General features: G+C 36.0%; 1 protein-coding gene across 3 annotated transcripts in view; it reads right to left on the bottom strand.

Moving 5' to 3' along the window:
* CLSTN2 (calsyntenin 2) overlaps positions 1–18,179 on the bottom strand; it is a 224,559-nt gene that overhangs the window by 187,522 nt on the left and 18,858 nt on the right. Inside the window, exon 2 of one of the 3 annotated variants that reach the window (XM_086467855.1) lies at positions 4,092–4,108. The exons of the other annotated variants lie outside the window; for them this stretch is intronic. The gene's annotated coding sequence lies outside the window, so the exon portion shown is untranslated. The remainder of the gene's footprint in view (positions 1–4,091; positions 4,109–18,179) is intronic. 3 annotated transcript variants of the gene reach the window in all.

Below are 18,179 nucleotides of genomic sequence, written 5' to 3'. Positions count from 1 at the left end.
TAGCTTGAGCTGCTTGTAGCATTATTGCCTTTAGGAGCAAAAATGAGTGTGAAATAGTCCCTCCATTTATTGAACAGTTGTTTCACTCCAGTCTAGACCCAGATTTCATGCCAAGACATTAACAGTGTGTTCAACAACAGGGCTAGGCTTCAGCTTCAATCTCTCTATCGTGGCATAAATGAACTCCTGAGTTCATGAAAATGGTACACGTATGAACCCTATGCAATATTTTTTTCAGCAAGAAAGGAACAAACTGGTAGTTAATGGTGCTCTGAAAACAGAACAGATAGGAGTAGTTTATGACAACTGACTTAATTTTCAGCTACCTTAAAATAATTAACATAAAATTGAACATCATATAAACCATAAACATAAGTGATGAAGCTTATTTCTGGGACTCTAAAATGTGTCTGCTCAATGAAGAAAGGCTGATATGCCTCATTTTTCTAAAGCACAGTAGATCATCCTTTTTGCTGCTTTAAGTTCAAGTACTGCTGTTTTGACATTCAGTGCTCACTACGCAGCTTAATGTAAAGTCCTAAAGTCTAGGAATATGGCAGAATCCTTCAATCTTCTAATTTTATTTTTATTAATTTGTGAATTTGAAATGAAATACTTATATTAATTTAATAATCTCATAAAAGGGAATTTAATTGGGTTTTTTTCAAATTAATTAAACTCCACTGAACTCATCTGCTGCCACATCAGCAAGGCTTCAAGAGTTCATAAAAGCAGCTGACAGTACTTGTAAACAATAGCTGTTCCTAATAAGACCACATTAAGCTCTCTATTCCACTGAATTAAGAAGCATGAAATAATTTTAGTGATAAAAGTTAATATTTAAACAAAAACTATAATGCCAGCATTTTCTCTACCAGTGGTGTCTCTCAGTTTCTTTCTGTTCTTACAATCTTCTAGCCAATTAAGGAGGACCCTGACATTCAAGAAAAGTGATATTAAAATGTGTGGCTTAGCAGCAATGAAGAAAGTAAATTCAGTTGCAAACATAAAAAATAGATTACAGGGAGTTAGCTCTCAATAGGTGTTATAATACGGCATTCTAATGATAAAATGAATTATGGATAAATAGAATATATCACAACCTCTGCCATTTATTCTTTAAAAAGAATTTTTTTAACTGTGTATTCATTGACTAAACAGCTTTGATGACAAAGGACCAGCCAAATCTAGCACTAGGGCTGACTCCATAGCATCAAATATTTAATTGTGCTAACATTGTAAAATAAGTCTATATAGAAATGTTTGTGTTAATGTATCCACTCTCTGCAGAAGGGTCATTAAGAGAAACAAAAATCTGAGAGAACACATGCAACTGCTGTGATAATTTTGTGATGTGTGATTTGTTTGTGCATTTGCTGTAATGCTTGCTAAGGCTAACCACCATTTTGCCATGATCCCCCTTCATTCATACAGAAACCCTACTATTTATTTGTTAATCAGTGACGAGAAGAACACAAATAAAAAGACAATCTTTATTGTCAGGAGTTCACAAACTATAAAGCAAACTACGCTTCATTTATTAGAATTAAAAAAAAATCTGTAAAAAACAATCACTACAATTTTTAAACACTAAGGGCTCTCTACATTCTTCACATGTTATAAATCTTACAGCACTTAATGGTTTTGAAGCACTTATCATCAAGCATCTAGTAGTCATCAGAATCTCATTACTCAACCAGTCAGCATCCTGATTACTATCATCCAACAATTTACTAAATCAGATATGAACATTCAGTGAACCACTATCATACAAGTGGGAACCCTCAGGGGAAACTACTCTTGCTATTTACTGTATACAGAAGAAATGCTGATTTATTTTTTTTTTCCTGTACAAAATACACAAAGGTTTCTGAGCCAGGGCTTTATAATGCATTATAATCTATAAGCAATTGGGTTGGCTAGCAGCTGCGAGAAAGATTAGACAGTTGCATAATCATAAGGAAAATCTAATCAACTCCCCAACTAGTATCAATTAATTTCAGGAAGAAAAGTTGCAAAGGATAACCAAACAAAAAGACAACATAAAAGAACAGTAAGCAAAATACAAAGAACAATGTTATTTAAGTCTATTCATAAGAAATTATTTTAAATAGTTAAAGTTAAGAGGTAGTTAGATGTCTGAATAAAGCATACCTATAAAAGTCATGCTAACAAAAGGTCAGAAAATAGCCATAGTATCCTGAATGGATTCTGAATCTGGATCCGATTCTGGTCTGAATCTGAAAGTTTCTGTCCCAGGGAGTGGTTTACAGGGCTTCCTCACTGCACTAACCGATGAGTATTTGCTGCTGTCCTTAACATGCATGTTTTTAAAATGACTCAGTTTTCTCCCATATTCCATTAGATCTTTAATTTCACAGTATGTGTTATCCTTCCAAAAATGGCTTGGTGCAACACCCAGCCAGCCCTTATTCAGCAGTTTCCCAGTGTAATTCTCTTCTGTCAGCCATCACCACTTCACGTGCATTGGCTCTTAGGACAATATATACTTAAAGTAAATGCACAATATAATTCAGAAAGTTACTCTAATCAAATGCAGTTATGCAAATGCCATTTTCTGAAGTCAAGATAAATATAAGAATCTCAAGAATAGCCAGGTCCTAACTGCCACTTGACAACATCCTTATTACAAAGACTATAGTGTATGGTCTTAGTATTTTCCATCTTAGAATATAAAATCTAGCTACTTGTGAGTCTGGCAGGATCCGTTTGAGCCCTTCTCTGTAATTCACCAAGTCCCAGGACACATGCAGGAGAAATTAGCCTCTTCCACTTGCGGTGGAGAGATTTTCAAAACCACACAAATTTAGCTTGAACAAAGTCACAGCCTTCAACAATTACCAGTTTTCAAAGAAGTTGATTGAAATGCAAACTGATAATGTGAGAAAGATCGAGCTTATCATGTCCTAGAAATGCGGCTGGACCTTTCTTGCATCACCCTGCTGACTTGCTCATTTGCTGAAAAATTTAGCTTCTCTGATTGGAAGTTGCAAACGCAATCCATTTTGTCATCAAATGATGGACACTTTGAAGATCAGGGCAAGAGATACCTACACTCCAGTCCCTGCTCAAACTAAGAGAGAAAAAAGAAGAGTAAATTGGAATTCAAGTACATGTATAGATGCCCTAATGTCAGGCTGAGTTCTTTGACACTGGGATTGGCAGAAATTCTTGCATTTACATGGAGCACCACTTTTCATTGCACAAAACCTAAAAAAAAAAAAAAAAAAATTAAAACCCACTGATTTTTTGGTGGGTTTTTTTTTACATTTTATAGAATAAATCTCAATCATTAATTGCCTTGTCAACCTGAAATGCTTAGAGGCAATGCTATAACCCAGTGCTACCTTTGGTAAAGAATCCCTTTATTCTACCACTCACATCCTAAATAACCAGCAGCAAATACAACAGCTTTCAAATAGGATACCAAGCTGTTCTCACAACTGAAAGGCCTAAAAATAAAGGCATTTAAAGATTCTGATACTTCAAAAATCAGCCCAGTGAAGCTGATGTGCTCAGTTACAGAGGGCACTAAGAGCAGGCCACACCTATGCTTTGTACTGCCAGAAGTCTCCCTCTGAATACCGATAAACTCAAGAGCTTTCTCATCTTTAAAGTCCTCAATAGATTTAACTGACTGTATCTGAGATATTGACCCAAAGCTGCTAGAGAAAACTTAGTCAACAGTCAGGAACTTTGGGGTATACCTGGGTTTTCCCCTTGCAGATAAAACACAGAAAACACAACGGCCATAGTACTAATATCAGGAAATTAATTGTAAGATGCCTGTAAGTATAAGATTTACTTTTGGAAAGCCTAGCCAAGACTTAATGCTCAAGGTATGTACTGTGTTACTAAATATTATGCTGGTTAAGAAAAGAGATTTTAACTGTAAAGTTTCAAAGTCTGACATGGCTTTTTTTCCTTTTTAAATTTCTATTTGATTAAAGTATTCCAGGCAGTTTGCCTTGGAAACATAGGCTCTTCAGAAAGACAGATAACTGTTCATTTTACAGAATGACACAACAGGAAAAACACAGCAAACAAACCAAAACACAGTTAGGCTATACAGTTACAGGAAATGATTCTCTAAAAATCACACCGAAGAAAAGCAGTGCAGACAGAGTCATGCATGACATTTTATAAACAGATATTTTATAAAATAAATGAAGTAAAAATGTCTTTTTTACTCATTTGAAAACTTCTCTAAAACAGAAAAATGGTATCTTAAGGACAATCAATTAGATGCCAAAATATCCAAACAGCATTTTCTTAATGCCTGACATGTTTTGTTGTGTGGTGTCTGGGAAACTGGATACAAAACTGGGAGAAGGCTGCGGTGTTTAAATGCTTTTTTCCACTTCTTGTGATACACTGATAACAGTTTCCATGGAAAAGTGCTTGTTAAAACAGTGAGACTTCAAATTGATATTTTTATTCTTGTCATGGAAATTGCATTGCTCAACACCACACAGGAGACCTCCCTGCCATATGCTTTTAACCCTTTAGTATGATGAATTTCAAATCCTTCATAAAATAATCAGAAACGGGATGGAAGACATCTTAAGAGGTTATTTACTCCAGCTGTACCTATAAGCAAATATATTTCTAACACAAACCTTTTTTCAACATCTACTTAAAAACTTCCAGTAATAGAAATGCCACAATACCCTAACCCATCTAGTCTAAGTTAACCATCTTTAGCACATCAAAGGATGTTATAAAGTAAAAATAGTAATAGATCAGAAGTTCTTTCACTGTAATTTCAAAATACTACTCTCTCTCCTAGTTCCAGCAAGCATAGAAGCATATTCCTGACTTCCTCTCATCAACCTTTTCATATATCTGAAAATTCCTTTTGTTCCATCAGTCCTCTCCTTCAAGAGATTAAATAACCCACATTCTTCTAACATCAGATTTCTTGGGATCTCTACCCATACTTCTTGTTCTCTGGATTCTTCACTTAAACAGGACATTCATGATGAAATCCAAAACCACTATGTTTTGTACAATGACTGTAATAAAAGTCATACTAAATATCTCAAAATTGCATTCAAACTTGATAGCAACTTTACAATTATTTCATTACAATTTACAAACAGAAATCACCACATCGGTTTAACCTGTACTTTGTTTTTTACAGCTGCCTTAATGTTTTGATATCATAAAGTTGTCATTACGACAGTTACTCATTGCACATGCTTACTCTTTTCTCTCTAGCTATATTTATCATATTGTTAGTGGGAGGTACACTAAGAATGGGCACAATTCAATCAGAGGAAAGGCCCTTCTGACACAGTGTCTTCCTCTAGTTGTAAGCAGTATCAGGCGCATAGGGGAAGCAAATAAGTACAGGGAATGAACAGAAAGGGGGAAAGAATAGTGGTAGATCTTCCCGGTTTAGGGCAATCTGCTGCTTAGGGACTTCCCAAATGTATTAACACTAGCAAGGATTTAGACAGTAGCAAGCTGACATTTTCTTCTTGTTTCGTTTTGTGGGATTTTTTTGGTTTTTTAAAAAATTATTTTCCTACTAATTCTTCACATTTCATTGGCTTTTTTGATCACTGTTTTGGACTGTACTGACACTGCCGTGGAACTCTCTCAAATAGCTTCTACAGATGGAAACACAGTGATGTTTGATCCAAATGTGTCTTCAGGTTTCTGACTAGAATCAGTGCTCCAACTCAGAGCTTCTCACTTATGAGAACTAATAGCATTTTTAAATGTCTCTTTTACTCTGATGAGCACAGCCAGAACAGTCAAAAGGGAGAAAAGAACATTTTTGATGCTGACAATACATGACAAAATACACTACAAAGGAATACGGGCTATAGGCACAGTAAGGCATTTCAAAAACCCTTCTATTTTTCTGTTTCCACTGATGTGAGCTGTAAGATTTCTGTTGCTTTAAATGGAAAAAAAAAAAAAAAGTCATCAAAAAAAACCCTTAAAAAAACCCTTAAAAAAAACAGTAAGTGAAAAGTACCTTTTTATAACACATCAACACTTTTAGTAGAACACAACTCTTTATTTGCATCACCCTTGCAAGATTTTCAAAAGATTGATCAAATTGTCACCTCTAACACCAGGAGCATGACTGTTCTGATGGACGTGGATGTTCCTAACCAAAGAAAGCAGGAAATTCAAAGTATGTATTTTAAAAGCTATATATTTACAGAATAGGATCTATAGATACCTATTTAGATTTCTAATCAAACTTCCCAGTATGACTGCCTCTGGGATTTAGTTTAGTCATTACACCAGTCAGCATGATTCCTTACCCCAGCTACATATAGGAGAGAATTGTCTGCCATCGAAAAATACGGAAAGTATAGAATTATTCTAAAAATGATCCAATTAATAAGTAAATATACTAAAATATGCACCCTAAAAAGACTTAAGCGACACTATAAAAATATAATTAATAGATATGGCACTCCAAAAATGTCTTGAAGATGAAGCAGAATCTGCTGGCCAAGGTCACTGCACTTGTCCCCATGGAGGTAAGTTCAACTGCCAATGATACCAGCACTGGACTACCTCTCACCTAGATAACAACAACTTGCAGTGTCTTATTCAAGTCTGAATTTACACTATCTTAACACCATCCACACATGCTATGATATACTACATGGTTCAATAGGCTAAGCTGATTACGTTGACACATTTTAGGGAAGAACATGGTAGGGAATGGAAAGGTTAAATAGACTGCTTTGCTTTAACAAAACCAAACAAAGGTTTCCTTAATAATTTGGACAGCAATTATAAGTTTGCATGCTGGTTTTTTTGTGAGTGTCAGTTGTCTTACAAACCTAAATTTCATTAGTTTTTCATTAGATACAGCTTCTGATCAGTATAATTTTGGGAACTCAAGTGTAAGAAGCATAAACCTATTTAGGCCTTAAATTCCTAATAAGAACAAATGGTGGCTTGGGATGTTGCTGGCTTCAGTAGGATTTGAGTCCCAGGGAACACAGGCAAATCATAAGGGATATGTGAAATGAGGTGTCTGAAAAATAAAATTATCTAAAATAAACTCACTTGTGCATCTTCAGCATACTTTTGTTCCTTTTTTCACTACTGCCATACATTATCTTTATTTTAGAAGCTTTATATCCATTAATTTAAAAAAAAAAATCCTGTCTGTGAGACTAGTTAAGTAGTCTCTGTGTTCTTATTCCCCCTAACAGAGACCACTCAAAGGCCAAGTTCTCTATTGCAGATAACTTACTTTTCTCCATTCTGTAGAAACAAGTAATGAGTAAAAGAACTTTACTAAAAAAAATAAAAAGCAAAAAACCCCAAACTATATTTAAGTTAATTTAGATAAATGTGGCTATGAAGAACCCCCCCCCCGAAAAAAAAAAAAAAAAAGCTTAAATACCTTTATTTTAAATATAAATTCAAACATCTTTACTATATGACTTGAAAAATACAGGTTAATGTCTCAACGTTACTGTTTTAATGTAGTTTTTTCACAGCCTTAAGTAGCTAAAATCCATACAATATACCCTAATGTTTGATAAAACATATATCAAATAGTGTAATAGTATATATAGTGTGGATATATATCATACAGTATACATACTATATACAGTATAGTATATAATAGTGTATATATACACAAACAGCTGCTAATAAATAACAGGCCTATCAGTAAGTCAGGAATCCCTGTGTTTACACACATAAAGAAAAGTATAATAGCTGTAAAATTCAGCTATTAAAAGTAGTCTTTTCATGCTTTATCTTCTTTGGGAAAATTATTTGAAGAAATTCAAAAGTGAGAAGACTTGGTCCTACAAGCCAAATCACATTCAATATTTTAAAGACCCTGAACAGCCATAACTGGACTTTTTTTGGCCTGAGATCACATATCAATGAGCAAGGCTGGGAGCAAGGAAAGTCCAGCCAGTGGAATCACTGGCTTACATAAGGGACAGCATAGGCATTTGATAATTTATGCTCTTGAAAACAAAGTTGATTTTCAATCATTTCAATCGTATAAGTTAGACAACAGTTGCATAGCAAGAACGAGCAATGTTATCCCCGCAACCCAAGTCCAATGTGAATTTCAAGAGAATCCTTGCACCTTCAGGTCACGTTCTCTCTCAATGAGATTGATAGAATCAAGAATGCTTGATTAGTCATATTTATTTGTCTTTAAAAAGATAAGAGAGTTCCCTGATTACAGGTAACACAATCCAATCTAATTTGTTTTATTTGGACTTGTTGGTATTTCAGGCTAGTGCTACGAACCTTTGCCATTTCTAGCAAATGTTTTATTCCTTGAACAATTCATTACACTTAAAGAACTCTTTGTGTGAAGATGTATTCATCAATAACACTCTATAGTGGTGGCAATTCTCTCACCCATTTTTGACTTCATTATTTCCTCACTCCCACAAACACATTGCAGAGACAAATTTAAAGGAGGAATTTTATGCATTGCTGTTTGCTCATAACTCAAGCAGCTGAGCAGCTCTTAAGTGATGTAGTAATTGAAACATTTGCTCTGAAAGAACTGTATAGAAATGTGAAGAAATTGGATTTTATTTTCCAATAACAATAATGTAGCATTTTTACAGATTAGCGTAACTGATTATTTTCTTAATCCATCCATTTATGCCCAGCTATGTAATCCTTTGCAATCAGTGTATTTTTGATTGAACTACAATCTTAAAACTTATTTTGATTCAAACATTTTAGACATTTACACAACAAAACAGTTACTAAAGCAAAACCTTTATTTCACATGAAAGGGAAAAATTATTTTGGTATGGTTGTAGAAAAGTTTCTTGACTAAAACTATTTTTATTAGGTACGGTATAAATTCAACCCAAAATTATTTTTACATTACTAGAACATGTCTAGAGTGTATTAATACTACAGTGTTATTTTGTAAAAGGATGCAGAGTAAAACACATTTATTTCATACTGAGAGGCACTTAATACTCTTAGTACTGATAAAATGGATTTATAATGCTTACTAATTTTTCATATCCATATGCTTTATGTATAAATACTCAATGATGTTGATTACTCAATGTAAGCATTTACATGAATGTTCAGAAATATCCTAGAGTTAAGGACCTCAACTATACTTCATTTCATGAGGATGAACGTGTTTATTTGTAAATCCATCTGCATCACTGCATATTCCACAAGTAAAGCTAAAGTTATGAACCAATAAAGCCAATAAAATTTGCTATGTCAAATTTATAACATGAATAGACACATTTAAGCACTAGTAATTTCTACTTGAATACATGAAGAGCTAACGCTGAGAGCACTTACTGAATAAAGTTCAAATAAGTGGAACTCATTTAATTCTCCTTATACCTGAGAAGGCCAAGATGAGATTATAAAAAGGTACAAAGTTTTTTGGCTGTGTGAATATGTCGCTTTTCAAAAAAAAAAAATATCCTAAATCACAGAGAGTACCACCTATGTATACGATTCTTTTCCTCAGTACATTTCAAGAAACAAGTAACTTCACCTTGCCAAACCCCTGAAAGGTCTCCGAGTAGGGGATTATGAAGATCTAAGTATGAAAATGAAGAAATAGGCATCTTTGTCTTTGATACCTTTTAACGCTAGCAAACTGATTCCAATCTGTTCTGAACATCTATTTATATAATTTATCAATATCGATATAAAAAAATAGATCAGCCTACAACAAAGTTGAGATAGGAGATGTCTGTAGTTTCAACTCAGATACTGGAAGAAAAAAATGTTAGAGTAAAACTCTGGATGTTTAAAGCTTCTACTCTGTTTTAAGGATTTCATTATTTTTATACATTATTCATTTATTTCTAGCAGCACTGAATATCTAAAGGATATTCACATCCTACTCCTTATTTAAACTAAGAATGCTTAATCATACTGAACTTTGATTAATGCTTTTCAGGCTTTACTCTGATGATTGTTATTTTCATATTTTGGAAGCTGGATAAATATTACCATGTACTTTTAAGGAAACTAAACTGATTCTTCTCCCCTCTGGAAGTAATTTTGTTTACGTGCTTGTTCCCCCCAAATCTAAGCCATAAATGGAAGCATCCCATTTGTCAAAAAGATTGGGCACTGTAAACTGTGTCATCTAATAAAAGGAAATATCTATTAAAAAGACATTTGAGAGTAGATATTTTCTCGTAACATTAAAAAGCTGGGAAACAAAAAAAATCTTAGAATATTGCCAAATTGAAAACCATGCATAATTCAGCATGCAAACTGAATTCTAAACTTTTTATAATGCTTGGGGAAATATTTTATGCCTATGAAAGCTAAGGGAGATAAAGAACATTACAATTGCTTTTATGTTCAGTCAGAAATGGTACAATAGCTAATAGAAATCAGTTCTTTGAATCAGTGATAGGAATAGGAAGCACCCTGAACATTACAGATTCGCATCCAAGTTTACAGAATTGTTCAAGGAAATACTAAGATATGGTATGAGGAATTCTGGAAACTTTTCATCATAAAAGAAAAGAGTGAACCCCTTCTAGAATTTAAACAGAGGAAGAGCTGAAAGAAGCCACCCATCATTAGATGTTGCTACATTTTTCTACTATGCTTTTCCAGTGAACTACCTCATGACTATATCCCTCCCTGGAAACTGATTATGACTGCCTCTTAGAGTGCCTCCTTTTTCACAAATCACTGGTCTCTAGTAAAACTATTTTTCTTTCATACCCATCAAGGATAGAGGATTCTCAGTCTGAGAGCTGTAAGGGACAATACTTCAAAAACCACTGCCTTCAGGACTGGTAGGACCATCACCATCAAAAAAAAGCAATCAAAAAACATTACAGTTGGCATCAGCACCAAGAAAGAATCCAGCAGAAAGAATCAAGACTTGCACTTTATTCACGCTGTGAAAACACGGCATTTATTTAGAGCTGTAACAAAGATGCCTTCTTAAATCTACAGTTATTTATTCTGATGCTGTAACATCAGTCAAACCACCAGAGAACTGTCCCAGGCTGTATATCAAGGACTATTCAATTCATGAGTAACCCTGAACAAATTACTGCTTAGTTTATCTCTACATGTCTACCAGAAGCTGGTTGTAAACAAAGCAGTTGTTTCATCACTTCATCCCCTTCAAGATACTGTGAGCACACCTGCATGGCAATACAATGCTAGTACATAAAAAGAGTTTATTACAAGACACATTTATTATACCTGTTGTGTAAATGTAGTCTTTCTTCTCCCTTTCCTCCCTGATTTTCATAACTTGGAATAAATATTTGTTCTCAGTTCCTTAGGTACTTTTGTATTGGAGTCTTCAACTTATACTCAAAGCCATTCCTCAACATATAGATAAGTCTTTAGCAGCAGGGAAGGATATCTGTCCTTTCTTCTTCAACTTTCTGGCCTAGTATTTTGTGAGGTCTCAGATGTCCAAGCTGCTTCCACACATTGTTACTGTGGGAAGATCTGTGAACCGGGTCACTGTCTCACCCAGACTAGCCTGCAGATGAGTGTGCTATGGTAACACTTAACTCTGCTGGTATGCAGTGAACAATGAACTTGAAAACCAGGATAACTACTTGAATTAATAGTGTCCAAGATTTCCATGCCATGTAGTTTCCACTCATCCTGATGCAAATCCCAGCCCAGACTTTCTTGGATATTACTGCTCATTTCAGCAGATGGTTACCCATTCAGAAGAATTAGTCATGGTGTTAACAGAGAACAAAATAACACAGAGTTGGCCAAGAGCATGTTTATTTCTCCTTTACTACTACTTTCACTCATTCTCAGTGACATTGGAGATACTATATCAGCGATAAAGATCAGCTGTTTTGCTGCAGCAGTTGAATAATTTGCTTTATAGGTAATTGGATTTTGTTTGATACTCAATTTTTCAGTTCTTCAAGTGCTAGAAATTAGGAAGACAAGATCCATCAGGAAAGTTAGCCCCATAGTTGCTGAGCACAGGCAGAAGGTTACGCATTAGAAATATACCATTTTTACAGAGGAGGCTGGGAAAAAAGCTGAGGAACTGCTGTCTGCATTTCACTAGAAGAAATTACAACTAGATCGAGGGCTTGAGTCATCATTAACAGAGCAGTGGGTTCAAAGAGCTCTTTAATATTTAATTTTGTATGTATAATTTTAAAGCCATTACACTTTTGATATTTGTAGATCTAACAGTCATTTATTTGCTGCTGTAATGGGTCTGAGTGGCAAGGTTTTGGTAGCGGGGGGGTACAGGGGTGGCTTCTGTACGAAGTTGCTAGAAGTTTCCCCTATGTCAGATATAGCCAATGCCAGCCGGCTTTAAGACAGACCTGCCGCTGGCCAAGGCCGAGCCAATCAGCGACAGCGTTTTTCGCCTCTGTGATAACATATTTAAGAGAGTGAAAAAGTTGTTGCGCAGCAGTAATTGCAGTGAGTGACAGGAGTGAGAATATGTGAGAGAAACCTCCTGCAGACACCAAGGTCAGTGCAGAAGGAGGGGGAGGAGATGCTCCAGGAGCCGGAGCAGTGATTCCCCTGCGGCTTGTGGTGAAGACCATGGTGAGGCAGGCTGTCCCCATGCAGCCCATGGGCGGTGGAGCAGATGACTGCCTACACCCCGTGGAGGGCCCCCACGCCAGAGTAGGTGGATACCTGAAGGAAGCTGTGACCCCGTGGGAAGCCTGCACTGGAGCAGGCTCCTGGCAGGACCTGTGGCCCGTGGAGAGAGAGAAGCCCACGCTCGAACAGGTTTGCTGCTAGTGACCCCGTGAGGGGGCTCACGCTGGAGCAGTCGGTTCCTGAAGGACTGCAAACCATGAAGGAGACCCACGCTGGAGCAGTTCATGAAGAACTGAACTCATGGGAAGACTCACGTTGGAGGAGTCATGGAGGACTTTCTCCCGTGAGGGGGATCCCACACTGGACCAGGGGAAACGTGTGAGGAATCCTCCCCCTGAGGAGGAAGGAACGGCAGAAAACAACAGAGTGATGGAGACCCCAACCCCCATTCCCTGTTTTTCCCCCTGTGCCGCTGGGGGGGAGGAGGGAGAAAAATCGGGATCAAAGTTAAGCCCGGGAAAGGAGGGAGGGGTGGGGGGAAGGTGTTTTAAGATTTGGTTTTATTTCTTATTACTCCTCTCTGAGTTAATTGGTAATAAATTACATTTCCTTTCAGTCGAGTCTGTTTTGCCCGTGACAGTAAATGTTGAGTGATCTCCCTGTCCTTATCTCAACCCCACAAGCCTGTTGTTATTTTTTTTCTCTCCCCCGTCCAGTTAAGGAGGGGGAGTGATAGAGTGGCTTTGGTGGGCACCTGGCATTTTGGCCAGGGTCAACCCACTACAGCTGCAATAACATGGCCACAATCATAAAATAGAAGATGCAGTGCTATTCCAGCAAAACTGGGGAGACAGGGAACGTGGCTGGGATTTGTGGCTCAGATTGAATTTTTAGTTGTTTTTATTTCTCAAGAGCAGTTTGGATGGTCAGTTTCCCCCAAACAGTACTATTTTGTGTCACACACTTTAGACAGACCAAAAGTGAACACTGACATATTTTATTATTATTTGTTTTTACTCAATAGTGTTCTAAAACACTGAGGCTGCTTCATTTACCAATAAAGCAATTACTTCACCTTGGAAACCAACAGACACATTATTTAAAACGGCCACAGCACTGAGCTTTTGCAGCTGTTCACTCTTTCAAACAATCAGATCCATTACCAAAAAATAAATAATAATACACATTTCCTACCCTTATCTCTGAAAAAAAGGATTCACTAAAGTCACAGTGTGCACCTTGTTATTCTTGTCAATTATATAGTAAATACAACACCATCAAATAAATTCATGTTCTGATAATTAGAAATTTCTGCAAAGTGGCTTTTTGAAACAAAGCTATTTTCTGATCGGGAGGGAGAATAAATCAGAAAAAAATTATTGGGCCAGATCCATATTGTCTTCACTTTTTTCAGTAGCACCATGATAACTCATGCCAGATGAAAATCTGACTTGTTATCATGTCAAATGGATCTTGTCCATTTTCTTAATAAACTGGAGTTAATCTATTAAATGCAAAAATGGCCTCTAGATCATGCACAAGAGAATGCCAAGAATGAATAGAGAGGCTGTTTCCTTTTATCTGAACAGCAATAAGTGCCAGTCTGTCTTCATGAAAAGCATCCTATTTTTCTTTTCTTGAAAACATTCCTGAAGCAAGCAACAGAAAGCATTACAATGTCAGTAGTAGCCAATAGTTGTGACATTAATATAAGTAATGTTCTTTAGATGTATGTCAGTGCAAGTCAAAGGGTCCTGGTTGTACTGACACAAGGTTCTAATGTTAGTGATGACATCACTATTTGATCAGAAAAGCAGTATTGTGTGGCAAGAAATAAAGACAGGAAAACAGACCATAAATACAGACACATATATATCGTTGCAGTGTAACAGAAAGAGCAACCCTTATTTAATTTTAAAAAGCCTACCAGTTAAATGAAAAATAAATTTTCATCACCTATACCTAGAAACAAGCAAAAATAGAAAAAGCTTTGGTGAATAACCTCTTAGACATACACAGTCATTTACGTTGAAGTGTACAAAAAATGAATAGCTGAGAATACTCTGCCCCTTGCATGAAGGGCTCAGCACCCAGCGAGATGTTATTCTATTGTAGCAAGAGGAGTAACATGCAAGCTCTAAAGGTTTTTCCAGGATGACGTTATAACACATTTCCAGGAGCTGGAAATAGGAACGTGATAAGATAACACACAGCACAAGGTTCTGGATATTTTATAAGCTTGCTCACTTCCAAAACTTTCAAATCTAAGTGAAAAAGCTTATATGTCAAGGAAGCATAGCAAGCAAATTCAGGGTTATCTTTCTGAGCTAGTCATCTTTCTGTTATCATTTAATAGCACTGAAGTCAGAATTACTATATTGTCTAAACTTTAAAAACTTGTTCTGTAAGTACAGACTGCATGCTATGGACTATGAAGAAAACCAGTAATCAAAATATTGAAAGTAACCTCATTTCTTTGTCTTAATCACACATTCTAACACGGGAACAAGGTTGGGAAAAAAAGGAAGAAATTTAAGAACCAGTATTAAAAGCCAAAGAAGGCAATGCTACTTTCCCTCACCAACATACACACACTCACCAAGGTGCCATCCTGTAGGAGCTGTTTTGTTGTTAACCTCCTTTGTTTGTACATTTGTACATACGCCATCACACAGAGTGCTGCAGCTTACACTTTCCTGCTTTGCTCTGCTAACCTGTGCTGCTCCACACAGCGCAGAAACACACTGCAGAACAGAAATGGCTTCTCTCACTTAGGTAAAGTAGTTCATTCTTGTACTAATGGACTGGTTATATCTGGAATAATTTGACAGACAACAGAGCATGAGAATTGTGTCTTTAAGTTCTATTTCAAGTGCAGACTAAAATAAACAAAATGGTAAGAAAGCTAAAATTAAATGCTTATGAAGTTGAGGCAATTGAAAAATGTGCAATAAGACATGAGAGGTAGGCAGCTACATTTCACGATTATCCTACCACTTTTAAGTCTCCACAGGAAAAAAAAAAAAAAATTATATACTCAGGTTGTTTTAAAGTGCTAAGATTTTTTTTTCTTTATGTTAAAGAGATAAATATACACAGACACATATCCTTTGTAAACAGACTGTACTTTGACCAGTTCAGATAGGGTCCTGGAACTGAAGCAACCATGATTTTGGAAATTGTAGACGCCATCTTGCAAAACAAAAAGGGAATATGCAAGACAGAAAAAATTCAAATGAATGTTGGAATACAAAAGAGAAAGGATTGCATACATTAACAGTCAATAGGTTTGTACAAGGAACATTTATTTCAATAGATTCTTAAGTGAGCATTGATGGTCGCCAACTAATGAATGGTAATCAAACTGAGCACGTGAGCGAGTGCCAAAAATCCCTGTCAGAGGAAAGAATTAAATTTTGATTTCCAAAGTCCTCTGGGCTTTATTTCCTTTAAAGAACAATTACACATACCTACCCTGCATCAAAGTGGAAATTACAATAATTTATAATTCTTAGATAAGAAGATGATAAAATGAATGTATGAGAAAACTGGCTGACAGGTGAGGTGTGAGGTGAAAATATAAGCTAGCAGATGTTAGCCTTTCTAGGTGATTCAAGTTTTGGTGGACAGCTAATGAAAGACAGGGAAGGCTCCTCTCTTTCACTCTTTTTCTAAGTTGTTTCCATTGTCGTCAGCAAAAAAAAGCACATAATGGCTTAAGTGCAGGATACTGAAATATTAATTCCTATGCCCTAGTTTTGTGCTCTGTGAACCCTCCTGAAGTGTGATAAGTTACATAGTTTGGTTGCCTGATAAAAAATTGATCAATTCTGACCAGTGCAAACCTCTTAAAAAGCCTGTTTTCCCTCAAGTGTAAACATAGACACCAGCACAACAAAGCAGCTTTGGTGCATTCAAAAACCAGAAAAGCACAGTGCAATATCACAAATGAAAGAGTTTTCAATGAATTATACTGAATGATAGCAGGTCATTCCTTCAATGCAAAAGAGTCTGAAAATTTCACACAAGACAAAGAATAAATGTTATGACTATAGCATTCACAAAAATACCTGAAACATGCAGCATCATCTATTTCCTTTTGTGCATTCAGGCTTCTGTTCATGGAGTTTACCTACCGCCTTATCAATCTGAAAAAATAATTATAAGATAAGCCCAAAACAGCTTATTTCAGCACCTTAAATTATTTCCCATTAGTTTTGGGAATAACAATGACTCAGTTTTCACTTTATTCAAAGCTGAACCTTCATTCTCAAATCTGCTTTCACTTCTCTTCTGGTGTTTGGACTTATGCATCCTTATCATACAAATAGAGTTCAAAACCTCACATTTTCATTATAAAAGTATCCCAAAATTATTTAATAAAAAGTTGTTACTATTTTTCTATGGTTTAGACTTGTAATCTAAAGAGAAGTCAGTATCTTCTACAATTAAGAGTCGCTCTCGAGGCTGAGCATAAGAACTAACTTCATCTTCAGTATAGCAATTTTAAAAATGGCTTAGGGAATGGTCTATAATTTCAAATAAAGTAGCTATGCTTCAGTCTCTTATTCTGGAACACAGACTAATTCATACAGAAATTACACTGTGGGTAAAATATTACCGATAATCCACATTAAGTTAAACAACAATGAAAACTTAACTACTACAACCTTAGCTTCATCATGACAGTCAGTGTTGTCCTTCTAAAAGGTGACCATTATAAACCCCAAAATGTACACAGCCTATGGCTCCAGATGCTTCATCTAATTATCTTATGCCTTAGACCTAGTGTTATTTTGCAAACCTTCATATGGTTTAAAATACATCAAAATAATTAAAACATCACCGTATTTTAACATAGTCTATAGCTTTCTGGCTTATTAAGAGTTTTTTTCACAACCTTTAAATAAATTTTCAGAGTTATTAATTAGTTTTCTTACTCTAAAAATTTTCTTGCTTTTTTGAGAAATCATGTCTTTTTTTGGTTTTCAATTCTTAGGAAGTTAGGTCACCACCTCTACACCTCCATAGTTACAGCGTTAGGACAGGCAGACATGGAAGTGTTCATCCCTGGGAAGTTTATTCCCCCTCTTCTATGAAGATATCATGAAACTTAAGAATACATCAGCACAAGGGGGTTTATTTCTGTATCTCCTTCTGCCCAACAAAGCCACAGTCATGGACAAGAAAAGTTCTAACCAAGATAACTTTACCTGTATGTCAGACCAGAGCAAGCAAACAGATTACACAGCAACTCCAGAAAAACGTTATCATTTTTCTACTACACTTTCATACACAGTATAAAAACACCCTTCCCAGTAAACAGTAGGCAGTATCTTCTACTTAAATCTTGCAGTCTGAAGCATAAAACTCTTTAATTTTCAGTACATCAGATGAGTGTTGAGTGTGCAGCCCCGTACCCCACACCGAACAGCCTTTGGCTTCTCCAGTGACACTAAATTTCTGCCGTATGTGGCATATCCTATAGCAGCACAACCCTAGAGGGACTGGACCAAGATCAACAATGTATTTTGTAAAGGGCATTGAAAAGCTGACAGATGGCAAGAGCTGGGCCAAATTTAATTCAAAGGGACACTTTTTAACCAAAAATTTTATACAAAAGTTATGGG

The sequence above is a fragment of the Leptosomus discolor genome, chromosome 7 (assembly GCF_034619465.1).
Source record: "Leptosomus discolor isolate bLepDis1 chromosome 7, bLepDis1.hap2, whole genome shotgun sequence".
Lineage (NCBI taxonomy): Eukaryota > Metazoa > Chordata > Aves > Leptosomiformes > Leptosomidae > Leptosomus > Leptosomus discolor.
Note: the sequence above shows the minus strand (reverse complement) of the source record. Positions and strands in the feature narration are given on the sequence as shown.